Here is a 14,784-nt window from a genome sequence, read left to right as displayed (position 1 = left end):
TCGGGTTTTGTGTTGACTTCATTCCTCGCTTAACAAGATAGGTCTCCCTAAATCGCGGTATGAGGGGAGACTGACTGGAAAAGGCACTCTTGGAAGAGACTCAATAATATGCAGGGACGGATATTCTTGGTCTCAAGCACACTACACAGTTCTACAGAACTCTACCTTGGTGACCCCGTATGTCGATGAACACAAGAACAGTCTGCGCTCCAAACACCCGGAGCAGTGCGACGACTGGATTACATGTGAACACATCAGGACTTTCAGCAGTTGGTTGGAAACACGTCTCAGAGGTGACAATACTGTTTGTGATGAGTTGTACTTGTTATCCAGGGGACCATCTTTGACTGTATTGACTTACAAAGGATACGAGATAAATGGGAATACATTTTACACGATCGCCCAAGATCAAAAGAGCACCAACCAAAACAGCGGTGTCCGCTTTGATGCAGCAACCGAGAGCGGAAAGGATACATATTATGGTTACATAGTGGACATATGGGAACTTGACTACGGACCTGATTTTAAGGTCCCTTTGTTTAAGTGCAAATGGGTCAATCTGTTAGGCGGCGGGGTACAGGTAGACCCACAGTACGGAATGACAACAGTGGATCTGAAAAATCTTGGGTACACTGACGAACTGTTCGTCCTAACCAATGATGTGGCACAGGTTATCTATGTGAAGGACATGTCTACCAAACCGAGAAAAGAAAAGATAAGGAAGCGAATACATCATACGATGAGCCAAAGCGCCACATAGTTCTTTCAGGAAAAAGGGACATCCTAGGAGTGAACGGCAAGACAGACATGTCTGAAGATTATGAAAAGTTTCATGAAATTCCTCCCTTCAATGTCAAGGCTGACCCAAGCATCCTGATAAAAAATGAAGATTATCCATGGTTACGGCGCAATAAGCAAATGACACAAGCGAAGAAAAAGTGAAGACTTTCTCCCGCAACTATTATGATGATACCATGCCAAATTTGTAACAGACGAGCATGCTATGCCAACTTTTTCAGAGTTCATTTGAAAACTATGAATTTAGGTCGAATTTTCTCTATAGGTGCATCTATGTTTAAATTTAAACTATTCAAATTTGAAAACTAATGGCACTAACAGAAAATTTATATTTTTGCTAAAACTAATGGCACTAACAGAAAGTTTATAATTTTGCTGACCTAAAAGCAAAAAGAATTAAAAAATAAAGCAAAAAACAAAAGAAAATAAATAATACAGAAAACAAAACAAAAAAACTGGAAAAAAATAAAAATAGCAATAATAAGTATTTTGTTGTAAGTAGAAACAAAATAAAATAAATAAAGCAACAAAGAAAACAAAAAAACAAAAAAAGTGTTTTCAAATTTGAAAACTAATGGCACTAGCAGAAAGTTTATAATTTTTCTAAAACTAAAAGCAAAAAGGATTAAAAAATAAAGCAAAAAACAAAAGGAAATAAATAATGCAGAAAACAAAACAAAAAAACTGGAAAAAAATAGGGCTCACCCCTATAATATTTGTTATGACTAACTAAAATTACCAAATTGAGTATAATGATAAAACACAGTAATATTAAATAGCATGAAAAAGATTGACTCAAAAATCAATTTTTATAGTAAAGTTATTCATAAACTAGTGATTCACACAAATTTTAAAAAAATCAAATTTAAACTATTCAAATTTTAAAACTAATGGCACTAATAGAAAGTTTATAATTTTTCTAAAACTAATGGCACTAACAGAAAGTTTATAATTTTGCTGACCTAAAAGCAAAAAGAATTAAAAAATAAAGCAAAAAACAAAAGAAAATAAATAATACAGAAAACAAAACAAAAAAACTGGAAAAAAATAAAAATAGCAACAATAAGTATTTTGTTGTAAGTAGAAACAAAATAAAATAAATAAAGCAACAAAGAAAACAAAAAAACTAAAAAAGTGTTTTCAAATTTGAAAACTAATGGCACTAATAGAAAGTTTATAATTTTTCTAAAACTAAAAGCAAAAATAATTAAAAAATAAAGAAAAAAACAAAAGGAAATAAATAATGCAGAAAACAAAACAAAAAAACTGGAAAAAAATAGGGCTCACCCGTATAATATTTGTTATGACTAACTAAAATTACCAAATTGAGTATAATGATAAAACACAGTAATATTAAATAGCAGGAAAAAGATTGACTCAAAAATCAATTTTTATAGTAAAGTTATTCATAAACTAGTGATTCACACAAATTTTAAAAAAATCAAATTTAAACTATTCAAATTTTAAAACTAATGGCACTAACAGAAAGTTTATAATTTTTGTGACCTAAAATAAAAAAGAAAACACTACGAAACTATAAGTATTTAGTTCTAAGTAGAAACAAAAAAACAAAAAAGTGCCACCTACTGGGCCCCCACGGCCTAAATACGACTAGAAACCCTACCATGGGCCAGGATTCAGGCCCGCGGGAGGCCCAGTAGGCCCACAGGCACAGATTGCAGTGTTAGGCCCGAAAGCCTGCTTTAGAGAGGAGCTCGAGAGAGAAGGCGCACCGCACCTTATAAATAGGTGCGCCTCCCTCTCAACTAGCGAGGTGGGACTAAATATTTGGGTTCGAGGCAGCACAGGCCTTTGGTCCCGGTTGGTGGCACCAACCGGGACCAAAGGCCGCCGCTTCCCGCCCTTTGGGCTGCTGAAAAGAGGCCTTTGGTCCCGGTTGGTGGCACCAACCGGGACTAAAGGGAGGCATTCGTCCCGGTTTGTGCCACGAATCGGGACCAATGCTGTCGGTATATAATCTGGACTTGTGAAAATTTCACAACTTCACCGTCAGTTCGTGCCCGACGCCCCAGCGCTGCTCCTCGTCGTCGTCGCCATCATCGCCCCTGCCTCCGACGCCGTCGCCGCGCCGCCCCTGCCCCCAACGCCGTCGCCGTGCAGCCCCTACCTCCGACGTCGTCGCCGCGCCGCCCCTGCCTCCAGTGCCGTCGTCGCGTCGCCCCTGCCGCCGACCACGTCGTCGCCGCGCCGGCCCCTGCCTCGCGCCCTAGCCCCTTCCCGCGGCCCGCCCCCGCCCGCCGGCGCCCTTGCCTCCCCTGCCGTCGCCATCGCCAGACGCCCCCGCTGTGAGCCGCCGCGCCGGTCCGGGTCTGTTTTGATTTTGTATTAGATTAATTTTTTGTTCATATATATATATATATATATATATTGTATATTTGTATGTATGTGGCTATATGTAAGTTCAGAGCATGTTTTTTATTAGATTAATTTCTTATTAGATTTATTACATTAATGTTTTTGTTCACAGCATGTTCTGGTTCATATATGTATTTTTTTTGTTCATATGTGTATTAATGTTTTTGTTGCATATATGTAAATTTTTTTCAATGTATATATGTATGTGGTAGCTATATATGCATGATGAGGGGGGCGGGGGTCGATATAACCCCTCCCAGATATATTTAATTTCAACGTGCCTCAAAAATTCAAAGTCATGAGCCTCATAGTTGAAACAATCAAAAGGACTGCGGCAGATCAGAAGAGGAGCTGTGGATATGCCCCTCAGATTCAGGAGCTCATCAACTCCAAGATGGGCACGGGCGTATATTTGTTGGATAAGGAACACCTGCCCATCCGTCTAGATTTTGAGAACAATGAAGTTGTGATGACAGAGAATGAGCCATCGTCTGCACAAGTATATGCAAAGAAGGAGAAGGCGAGGAAGGAGAAAGCTGCCAGGATGCCTACTCAAGCAGAGGCATCTGAATACTTCTTGAAGACCAAACAAGAGCAGCTTGGTTACTTGATTGCGTCCACCCTGCGGATTGAGCAGAGTCTAGCCACCCTGACTCAGAACCAGGTGAGTTTAGAGAGGATCATGGAACAGAGGTTCTATGGAACAGAGGTTCTATGACTTGGACATCAAGGTAACAGAAGTTCAGTCTGCAGTGGAGCAGCTCCAGGAGGACATGAATGAGAGGAGAGGCAGGACCACGACTCATGCATTTGCGAGGGTGCCACCAGGTCCGAGGTCGTCTGCACTACAAGTTGCTGACACCAGAGCTACTACTTCAGCACCAGCTACAGCCTCAGCTCCAGCGTCTACCTCAGCTCCAACTCCAGCGACTACTTCACATCTACAGAAGCCTTCGTCCTTGGAGTGATCCGGACTCCACCACCACCTGAAGATCAAGCCTGAGCGACGACTTAGCACTATGCATTTTCTAGGAACTTTTTGGTAACTTGTTGCCAAAGGGGGAGAAGATGTATAGATCATAGGCTTCGAGAGAGAGAGTGTTGCTTTTCTCTCTTGTTTTATTTGGTGGTTGAACTTTTCTGCTTTTGAGTGCTTGATACTATGTCATTATTTGTGAGACATCGATGATCATGTGTTTGATCATAAGCTACACTTAATGTTGCTTACATTGCTAAATATATCATTCTATCTACCGTTGTGAATCATTCACTATCTTGGTGATGATGGCATGTATTTCCATTCTTATCATTTTAAGCGCTCCACCAAGATGTATGTGACATGGAAGAGTAACCCATGACTCTAACTTTTGTGCATTTGCAGTCCAAAAAATTTTTAAAATATGCACAAATTTAGGGGGAGCTCTTACTTATCACATACTTCTCAAAGCAACGATATATTTCATGCTTATTATCATTTGTCGAAGCTTTGATCTATATGTTGTCATCAATTACCAAAAAGGGGGAGATTGAAAGTGCAACTATCCCTAGGTGGTTTTGGTAATTCATAACAACAATATAGCTCATTGAGCTAATGCTATTCCAAGATGATTATTTCAGGAAAGCTCAATGATTGGCATGGCATGGATGTGAAAGTGGAACCCTCAAAAGTTAAGGACAAAGGATTGGCTCAAGCTCAAAAGCTCAAGACTCTTCATTTTATATTTTAGTGATCCAAGATCACATTGAGTCCATAGGAAAAGCCAATACTATCAGGAGGGATGAGGTGTTGCTTAATGAGCCCTCTTGCTTCATGTGCTTAATGATATGCTCCAAAACCCTCACTACTTTCCCAATATCCCACATATGACCTAAACTCTAAGCCAAACTCGGTCCTACCGATTTTTCCTATCCGGCGCCACCGAGTTTCAATTGTCATTAGCCACTGCCAAACCCTAGCAATTCGGTCCTACCGATAAGGATCTCGGTCCCACCGAGATGGGGTTGCAAACTCTCTGTTTCCCTTTCGTAACTTTTCGGTCCCACCGAAAGAGCGAATCGGTCCCACCGAGATTGCAATGTAAACTCAGTGTTTCCCCTTTGTAACTTTTCGGTCTCACCGAGTTCCACTCGGTCTCACCGAAAGAGCAAATCGGTCCCACCGAGTTTGCCTGACCAACTCTCTGGTTAGCTAATTACCAGACTCGGTCTCACCGAGTCTGTGTAATCGGTCTCACCGAGATTACGTTATGCCCAAACCCTAACGAATCGGTCCTACGAGTTGCATGTCAGTCCCACCGAAATTCCTAACGGTCACTAGGTTTACTACTTCGGTCAGACCGAGTTTTCTGATTCGGTCCCACCGAGATTGGTAAATTGTGTGTAACGGTTGGATTTTGTGTGGAGGCTATATATACCCCTCCACCTCCTTCTCATTCAGAGAGAGAGCCATCAGAACACACTACACTTCCAACTCATATGTTCTGAGAGAGAACCACCTACTCATGTGTTGAGACCAAGATATTCCATTCCTACCATATGAATCTTGATCTCTAGCCTTCCCCAAGTTGCTTTCCACTCCAATCTTCTTTCCACCAAATCCAAATCCTGTGAGAGAGAGTTGAGTGTTGGGGAGACTATCATTTGAAGCACAAGAGCAAGGAGTTCATTACCTACACACCATTTGTTAGTTCTTGGAGAGTGGTGTCTCCTAGATTGGCTAGGTGTCACTTGGGAGCCTCCGACAAGATTGTGGAGTTGAACCAAGGAGTTTGTAAGGGCAAGGAGATTGCCTACTTCGTGAAGATCTACCGCTAGTGAGGCAAGTCCTGTGTGGGCGATGGCCATGGTGGGATAGACAAGGTTGCTTCTTCGTGGACCCTTTGTGGGTGGTTGCTTCTTCGTGGACCCTTCGTGGGTGGACCCTGTGGACTCCGCGCAATCCGTTGCCCTGGTGGAGCTGTGGACTCGCACGCACCGTTACCCTTCGTGGGTTGAAGTCTCCATCAACGTGGATGTAGGATAGCACCACCTATCCGAACACCACGGGAAAAACATCCGTGTCTCCAATAGCGTTTGAATTCTCCAAACCCTTCCCTTTACATTCTTGCAAGTTGCATGCTTTACTTTCCGCTGCCAATATACTCTTTGCATGCTTGCTTGAATTGTGTGATGATTGCTTGACTTGTCCTAAAATAGCTAAAATCTGCCAAGAACTAAAATTGGGAAAAGGTTAAGTTTTTATTTGGTCAAGTAGTCTAATCACCCCCCCTCTAGACATACTTCCTCTAGACATACTTCGATCCTACAAGTGGTATCAGAGCCTTGGTCTCCATTTGCTTGATCTCCATAGCTTTTGGTGGTCATAGCCTTGGTTTCACAACCTAGGAGAGTATGGCGTCTAGCGAGGGAAATTATCACCGTAGAGGTCCTTACTTTGATGGTACTAATTTTGCTAGTTGGAAGCATAAAATGAAAATGCATATTCTTGGACATAACCCCGCCGTTTGGGCTATTGTGTGTGTTGGTTTGCAAGGTGACTTCTTTGATGGGAGAGAACCAAACCGTGAAGCTACCGCGGAGGAGTTGAAGATGTTGCAATACAATGCTCAAGCTTGTGATATTCTCTTCAACGGATTGTGCCCTGAAGAATTCAACAAAATCAGCCGCCTTGAGAATGCAAAGGAAATTTGGGACACTTTGATTGATATGCACGAAGGTACCGACTCCGTCAAGGAATCCAAGTTGGATGTACTTCAAAGCCAACTTGACAAGTTCAAGATGAAGGATGGTGAAGGTGTCGCTGAAATGTACTCTAGGCTTGCTCTCATCACAAATGAGATTGCCGGCTTAGGAAGTGAAGAGATGACCGATAGATTCATCATCAAGAAGATCCTAAGAGCCTTGGATGGAAAATATGATACCGTGTGCACATTGATCCAAATGATGCCCAATTACAAAGATCTCAAGCCAACGGAGGTGATTGGAAGAATTGTTGCTCATGAGATGTCTCTTAAGGATAAAGAGGAACTTCACAACAAATCAAGTGGTGCCTATAAAGCCTCATGTGAAGCCCCTACATCATCAAGTGAGAAACAAGACCTCAATGAAGAATTGAGCTTAATGGTGAAGAACTTCAACAAGTTCTACAAGAGTAGAAGCAAAGATAGAAGCTCCAAGTCAAGGTCCTACAATGACAAAAGATCTTCTAGTCGAGAGCGAAACTGTTACAACTGTGGAAGACCTGGACACTATTCCAACGAGTGTACGGCTCCCTACAAGAGAAGAGAAGATTCTCCAAAAAGAAGAAGCAAAGGATCACCACCAAGAGAGAGAAGGAGTAGAGATGATCATTATGAACGAAGATACTCACGGAGAAGCAAGGATTCGGAAAGGAAGGAAAAATCATCAAGGAGCTACACAAGACGAAGACATCAAGCTCATGTTGGTGAATGGGTATCCGGCTCCGACTCCGACAGCCACTCCGAGAGAAGTTATCACTCCGACTCCGAAGATACTCAAGATGAAGGTGTTGCCGGTCTAGCACTTGTGTCATCCAACTCCTACGACATATTTGACTCACCAAATGAAGGAATTGGAAGATGCTTCATGGCCAAAGGTCCTAAGGTAACACACCCCGAGTATGTTGATTTCAATAGTGATGAAGATGACTTGTTAGGTGATGATTTGCTTGGTGACAACTCTAGTGATGAATACTATGATAAAAGACCAATTAATCATGCTAATCAAGATAAAACGAGTGACAATGATAAGGAGAAGATTGAGGCTCTAACTAAAGAACTAAAAACTCTTAAGTTAGCTCATGACACTATCTTCGAAGATCACCGAGAACTTTTAAGAGCTCATGAGAAACTACGCTTTGAAAAGCTCAATCTTGAGCAAGAGCATGAGTTCTTAAAGGCAATCAATGATGATCTCCGCAAGAAAAGTTCTTATTACATCGCCAAGCGTTTACTCTTATCCACTTACATGCCTCAAGTCAAGTCTAGTAACAAGAAAGATTCTTCCTCTAGTAGTAACAATGATCATGCTAAATCCAATATTGTTGCTTCTAGTATTTCTCTTGATTCCACTAATGATTCTCTTAGCCAAGTTACACTTGAGCAAGAAAATAGCTTATTGAAGGGAATTATAGAGAAAGGAGTGTACAAGAGCCTTGCCGGGAGTAAGCAATTCGAGGAAATTGTGCGCAAGCAAGGAATGCACCGGAAGAATCAAGGTGTTGGTTTTGAACGAAAGTTCAATGCCAATGGAGTTGAATGGGAAGAAGATCAATACCCCAAGACGAAGTTTGTCCCTCAACAAGAGAAGTATACTTCTTTCAAGGGGACACAAGCTCAAGATGATCTTCCACCGCAACACTACGAGCAAAAAGGCAAGGACCAGCTTCAAGAGGAAATAGATGCATTTGAAGAAGCTCCAAAGACCTTAGTCAAGTGGATTCCCAAGACTACTTCAAGTTCCACTTCATCAAGTACGACTACAACTCCAAGGATTCCCATCAAGATGATGTGGATCCAAAAGAAGAAGAACTAGAGAGTTCTTGAGGGTGACTCCAACAACATACTTCACTCTTATCATTTTGGCAAGAACAAGTGCAATCAACTTCCACATCTTGCACTAGTTCAAGGAGTCACAAACCCTCTTGTTGGTAAGACAAGGGACAAGGTAACCTAAAAGTTTTCATGGACATCATTTTTTTTGTGCATCACTCTATGTCTATGGATATCCTTGTTTGTTCCTTGTGGGACTAACCCATGTAGGTATTGAAAGTGTAATTCACTCAAATGGATAGCTCCAAGAGATCTACATCAACATTGAGCATCCACATCTTCAATATCTACATGAAGTCATCATCGACAAAACCCAAGGTTAGTTCATCCCTCTTAGGGGGGATATCACATCTAGGGGGAGCTTTACTCTAAGACTTGAGCTAAACCAACTCTAAAGATGTGAACAAAGCAATGCTTTATGTAAAAGTGGTAACCCCACTTGAGCTTAAACGATGAGTATGACCTACGATCAAGTGTTCTCACTTGACTCCTAAGTCAATATACTCATATATAGATGACCTAGTCATCGCAAATTGATTGATAGATTCTAGAATTGGTTGTGCATGCTTTGCCACATATTTCATTTGCTATCTTATTGTGTGAGCATGTTGGTTGCATATTTTACTCATTCAAGGACATCCACTTGTTGTTTTGATTGTTTGGCTTTATCTTCTTTTGCCAAGTGGATGGACAAGAATGCCTAAGAACCTCCTCTAGCTATCTATGCTTTTCTCGTCTCAAACTCTATTCATGCTGCATCACAAAAGTTGATCAAGTCAGATTCGAACCACTCTGTGTGAGGAGCACTCGGAGTCCCCGATTCGTCATAGACTTAAACTTCCAAAACCTCTTTATGAATCTCGGTCTGACCGATACTCCATTTTCGGTACTACCGAGTTCATTAAGTTGATCTAGGTTTTCGATCTCGGTGAAACCGATTTGAACTTTTCGGTCACACCGAGTTGCAATAACTGCACACAGTTTTGCATCTCGGTGCCACCGAGTTGTTCCACTCGGTCACACCGACAGGGTCGGGCTATATATAGTGACGGGCAGAATTTTGGAAATTTCTCCGAAACCTCTTCGCCCGCGCGATAGCCTGCTCTGCCTTCGAGGTCTCCGGATCGTCTTCTCGCCGCCAGCAGCCTCCTGTCGCTGGTCTCCGCCGCCGTCAACGGAATTCTGCCCCGCCGTTGCCGCCGTAGCGAGTCTCCGCCGAACTAGGGTATGGACTCGATCTTTGTGCTATTCTCCACTCCGATTCCTAGCACATTGTGATCATCATGATTCTTGCCACGATTGAAACACTCCTATCCAGTCAATGAACTCGTAGATTAGGCTTAATTCGAAAATTTTAGGGTTAGGTTTTCGCCGAAACCATCTCGGACCCACCGAGTTGAAAAACTCGGTCCCACCGATCTGGCTTTTGCCATTGCACAAGTGAAACTCGGTCTGACCGAGAATAACTATCGGTGCGACCGATTTTGGAATTCTGTGAAACCCTAGCAGTCTCGGTGCCACCGAACTGTGACTCGGTCCTACCGAGTTCACTAGTTTAGGTTCCAAAACTGCTTCGGTGTCACCGAGTTTGAAAATTGGTAGATCCGAGATGCTTTCTGTGGAAAACTAAAACTAAGTTTTTGAATTAATCTTTTGCAAAAATCTCTGATTTTTGTGATGCTCATCCACTCTATCTTATCCATAATCTATTCACAGGGTCAGCAGTCAGTGTGCAACATGTCTGATCAAAGTGACAGCCAGAATGTGTCTGAGCAGCAAGTTGTGATGAGTGAGGGCACTAGCCCCTCAAGTTCTTCTGATGATGGCAGCAGGAGCACACCCAGCAATCTGCCTAAGGCTGCCACACGTCAAAGGAAGAAGAGAACGTCTGATTCTGAGGATGAAGACTATGTGGCAGAGGAAGAGGCCACCTCCAAGAGAGTTGAGCCAGCTCAAGGCTCAAAGCCAGGCCTGAAAATCAAGAGGCCAGCAGGCAGGCAGCCCATGTCAAAGGCTAGAGCATCAACTGAGAAGCCTGCTCCCATTGAGCCCGTTGCAGCTGAGGGCAAGAAGAGGAAAGAGAGAGTGAAAAAGATTGTGGCTAGGGTACTTGGCAAAGCCTCCATCATGGTAGAAGAGGATGAGGAAGAAGAGGAAGCTGCACCAGTGCCCAAGGCAGCCAAACTCATGAGAGATGCTATAAGGTCAGGAACAGCTGCATCCAAGCCCAAGGAAGCGCCTAAGGCTGCATCTAAGCCTAAGAGTGCACCAAAGAGAAACACACGAAGCATCCCAGCTGCAGAAAAGAACAAGGCCCCAGTGCCTGAAGCTATCGAAGAAGAGGAAGAGAGTGTCCTTAGGAAGCTCAAGCCCAAGATCCCAGACCACAACGATGCTCATCCTGTGGCTGAGGATATGAAGCTCAGGAGAGATTCAGGGCTGAGGAAATGGAGAGAAGCAGATCCGTATGCTTCTAGGAGAAGGACTGTCGTGGATTACAGATTTCATACCAAGGAGCAGCAAGATTTCTATGAGACTGTTTTGCTTGACAAGAAGCCAATCGTTTGTGACATGAGATGGGTCGACTGGACCTATATCAAGGAGAATGAAGAGCACTACCCAGGAGTTCAGGACAGCTTCAGAGCATGTGGAGTAGAGGACTTTGTTGGGCAGAAGCTCACAAAGTGGAACGAGGAACTCATCATGCAGTTCTACTCCACAGCTCACTTTTATCCAGATGGGAGGATTACATGGATGTCTGAGGGTACAAGGTACCAATCTACAGTGGCTGAGTGGGCACAGATCATCAATGCCCCAGAAGAGCAAGATGAGGACTTGGATATCTATGCCAAGAAAAAGATGGATCACAACTCCATGTCCAACATGTACAAGGAGATCCCGAATGAAGCGCTCGACACGTTCAAGTTTGGCTCAGTGCACTATCTGCTCTCAGGATTGCCTACGATCAACTGGATCCTTAGGCACACCCTTCTGCCCAAGTCTGGAGATCACAAGATGATCAGAGGCCACGCGATCAACTTGCTTCATGTTTTTGACGTGCCTCAAAAATTCAAAGTCATGAGCCTCATAGTTGAAACAATCAAAAGGACTGCGGCAGATCAGAAGAGGAGCTGTGGATATGCCCCTCAGATTCAGGAGCTCATCAACTCCAAGATGGGCACGGGCGTATATTTGTTGGATAAGGAACACCTGCCCATCCGTCTAGATTTTGAGAACAATGAAGTTGTGATGACAGAGAATGAGCCATCGTCTGCACAAGTATATGCAAAGAAGGAGAAGGCGAGGAAGGAGAAAGCTGCCAGGATGCCTACTCAAGCAGAGGCATCTGAATACTTCTTGAAGACCAAACAAGAGCAGCTTGGTTACTTGATTGCGTCCACCCTACGGATTGAGCAGAGTCTAGCCACCCTGACTCAGAACCAGGTGAGTTTAGAGAGGATCATGGAACAGAGGTTCTATGACTTGGACATCAAGGTAACAGAAGTTCAGTCTGCAGTGGAGCAGCTCCAGGAGGACATGAATGAGAGGAGAGGCAGGACCACTACTCATGCGTTTGCGAGGGTGCCACGAGGTCCGAGGTCGTCTGCACTGCCAGTTGCTGACACCAGAGCTACTACTTCAGCACCAGCTACAGCCTCAGCTCCAGCGTCTACCTCAGCTCCAACTCCAGCGACTACTTCCACATCTACAGAAGCCTTCGTCCTTGGAGTGATCCGGACTCCACCACCACCTGAAGATCAAGCCTGAGCGACGACTTAGCACTATGCATTTTCTAGGAACTTTTTGGTAACTTGTTGCCAAAGGGGGAGAAAATGTATAGATCATAGGCTTCGAGAGAGAGAGTGTTGCTTTTCTCTCTTGTTTTATTTGGTGGATTTTGGAACCTTTTCTGCTTTTGAGTGCTTGATACTATGTCATTATTTGTGAGACATCGATGATCATGTGTTTGATCATAAGCTACACTTAATGTTTGCTTAATGCTTGCTTAAATATTATCATTCTATCTATCGCTTGTGATCATTCACTATTCTTGGTGATGAGTGCATGTATTTCATTCTTATCATTTTTAGCGCTCCACCAAGATGTATGTGACATGGAAGAGTAACCCATGACTCTAACTCTTTGTGCATTTGCAGTCCAAAGCAAATTTTAAAATATTCACAAATTTAGGGGGAGCTCTTACTTATCACATACTTCTCAAAGCGACGATATACTTCATGCTTATTATCATTTGTCGAAGCTTTGATCTATATGTTCTCATCAATTACCAAAAAGTGGGAGATTGAAAGTGCAACTATCCCTAGGTGGTTTTGGTAATTCATAACAACATATAGCTCATTGAGCTAATGCTATTCCAAGATGATTATTTCAGGAAAGCTCAATGATTGGCATGGCATGGGTGTGAAAGTGGAACCCTCAAAATGTTAAGGACAAAGGATTGGCTCAAGCTCAAAAGCTCAAGACTCTTCATTTTATATTTTAGTGATCCAAGATCACATTGAGTCCATAGGAAAAGCCAATACTATCAAGGAGGGATGAGGTGTTGTTTAATGAACCTCTTGCTTCATGTGCTTAATGATATGCTCCAAAACCCTCAACTACTTTCCCATATCCACATATGACCTAAACTATAAGCCAAACTCGGTCCTACCGATTTTTCCTATCCGGCGCCACCGAGTTTCAATTGTCATTAGCCACTGCCAAACCCTAGCAATTCAGTTCTACCGATAAGGAACTCGGTCCCACCGAGATGGGGTTGCAAACTCTCTGTTTCCCTTTCGTAACTTTTCGGTTCCATCGAAAGAGCGAATCGGTCCCACCGAGATTGCAATGTAAACTCAGTGTTTCCCCTTTGTAACTTTTCGGTCTCACCGAGTTCCACTCGGTCCCACCGAAAGAGCAAATCGGTCCCACCGAGTTTGCCTGACCAACTCTCTGGTTAGCTAATTACCAAACTCGGTCTCACCGAGTTTGTGTAATCGGTCTCACCGAGATTACGTTATGCCCAAACCCTAACCGAATCGGTCCTACCGAGCTGCATGTCAGTCCCACCGAAATTCCTAACGGTCACTAGGTTTACTACTTCGGTCAGACCGAGTTTTCTGATTCGGTCCCACCGAGATTGGTAAATTGTGTAACGGTTGGATTTTGTGTGGAGGCTATATATACCCCTCCACCTCCTTCTCATTCAGAGAGAGAGCCATCAGAACACACACACCATTCCTACTCATATGTTCTGAGAGAAAACCACCTACTCATGAGTTGAGACCAAGACATTCCATTCCTACCATATGAATCTTGATCTCTAGCCTTCCCAAGTTGCTTTCCACTCAAATCTTCTTTCCACAAAATCCAAATCCTATGAGAGAGAGTTGAGTGTTGGGGAGACTATCATTTGAAGCACAAGAGCAAGGAGTTCATTACCTACACACCATTTGTTACTTCTTGGAGAGTGGTGTCTCCTAGATTGGCTAGGTGTCACTTGGGAGCCTCCGACAAGATTGTGGAGTTGAACCAAGGAGTTTGTAAGGGCAAGGAGATCGCCTACTTCGTGAAGATCTACCGCTAGTGAGGCAAGTCCTTCGTGGGCGATGGCCATGGTGGGATAGACAAGGTTGCTTCTTCGTGGACCCTTTGTGGGTGGTTGCTTCTTCGTGGACCCTTCGTGGGTGGAGCCCTTCGTGGACTCGCGCAACCGTTGCCCTTGGGTGGAGCCCTGTGTGGACTCGCGCAACCGTTACCCTTCGTGGGTTGAAGTCTCCATCAACGTGGATGTAGGATAGCACCACCTATCCGAACCACGGGAAAAACATCCGTGTCTCCAATAGCGTTTGAATTCTCCAAACCCTTCCCTTTATATTCTTGCAAGTTGCATGCTTTACTTTCCGCTGCCTATATACTCTTTGCATGCTTGCTTGAATTGTGTGATGATTACTTGACTTGTCCTAAAATAGCTAAAATCTGCCAAGAACTAAAATTGGGAAAAGGTTAAGTTTTTATTTGATCAAGTAGTCTAATC

This window comes from Triticum urartu, chromosome 5, assembly GCF_003073215.2.
Source record: "Triticum urartu cultivar G1812 chromosome 5, Tu2.1, whole genome shotgun sequence".
NCBI classification, from domain to species: Eukaryota; Viridiplantae; Streptophyta; class Magnoliopsida; order Poales; family Poaceae; genus Triticum; species Triticum urartu.
The sequence above is the reverse complement of the archived record's forward strand: the minus strand, read 5'-3'. Positions refer to the sequence as shown.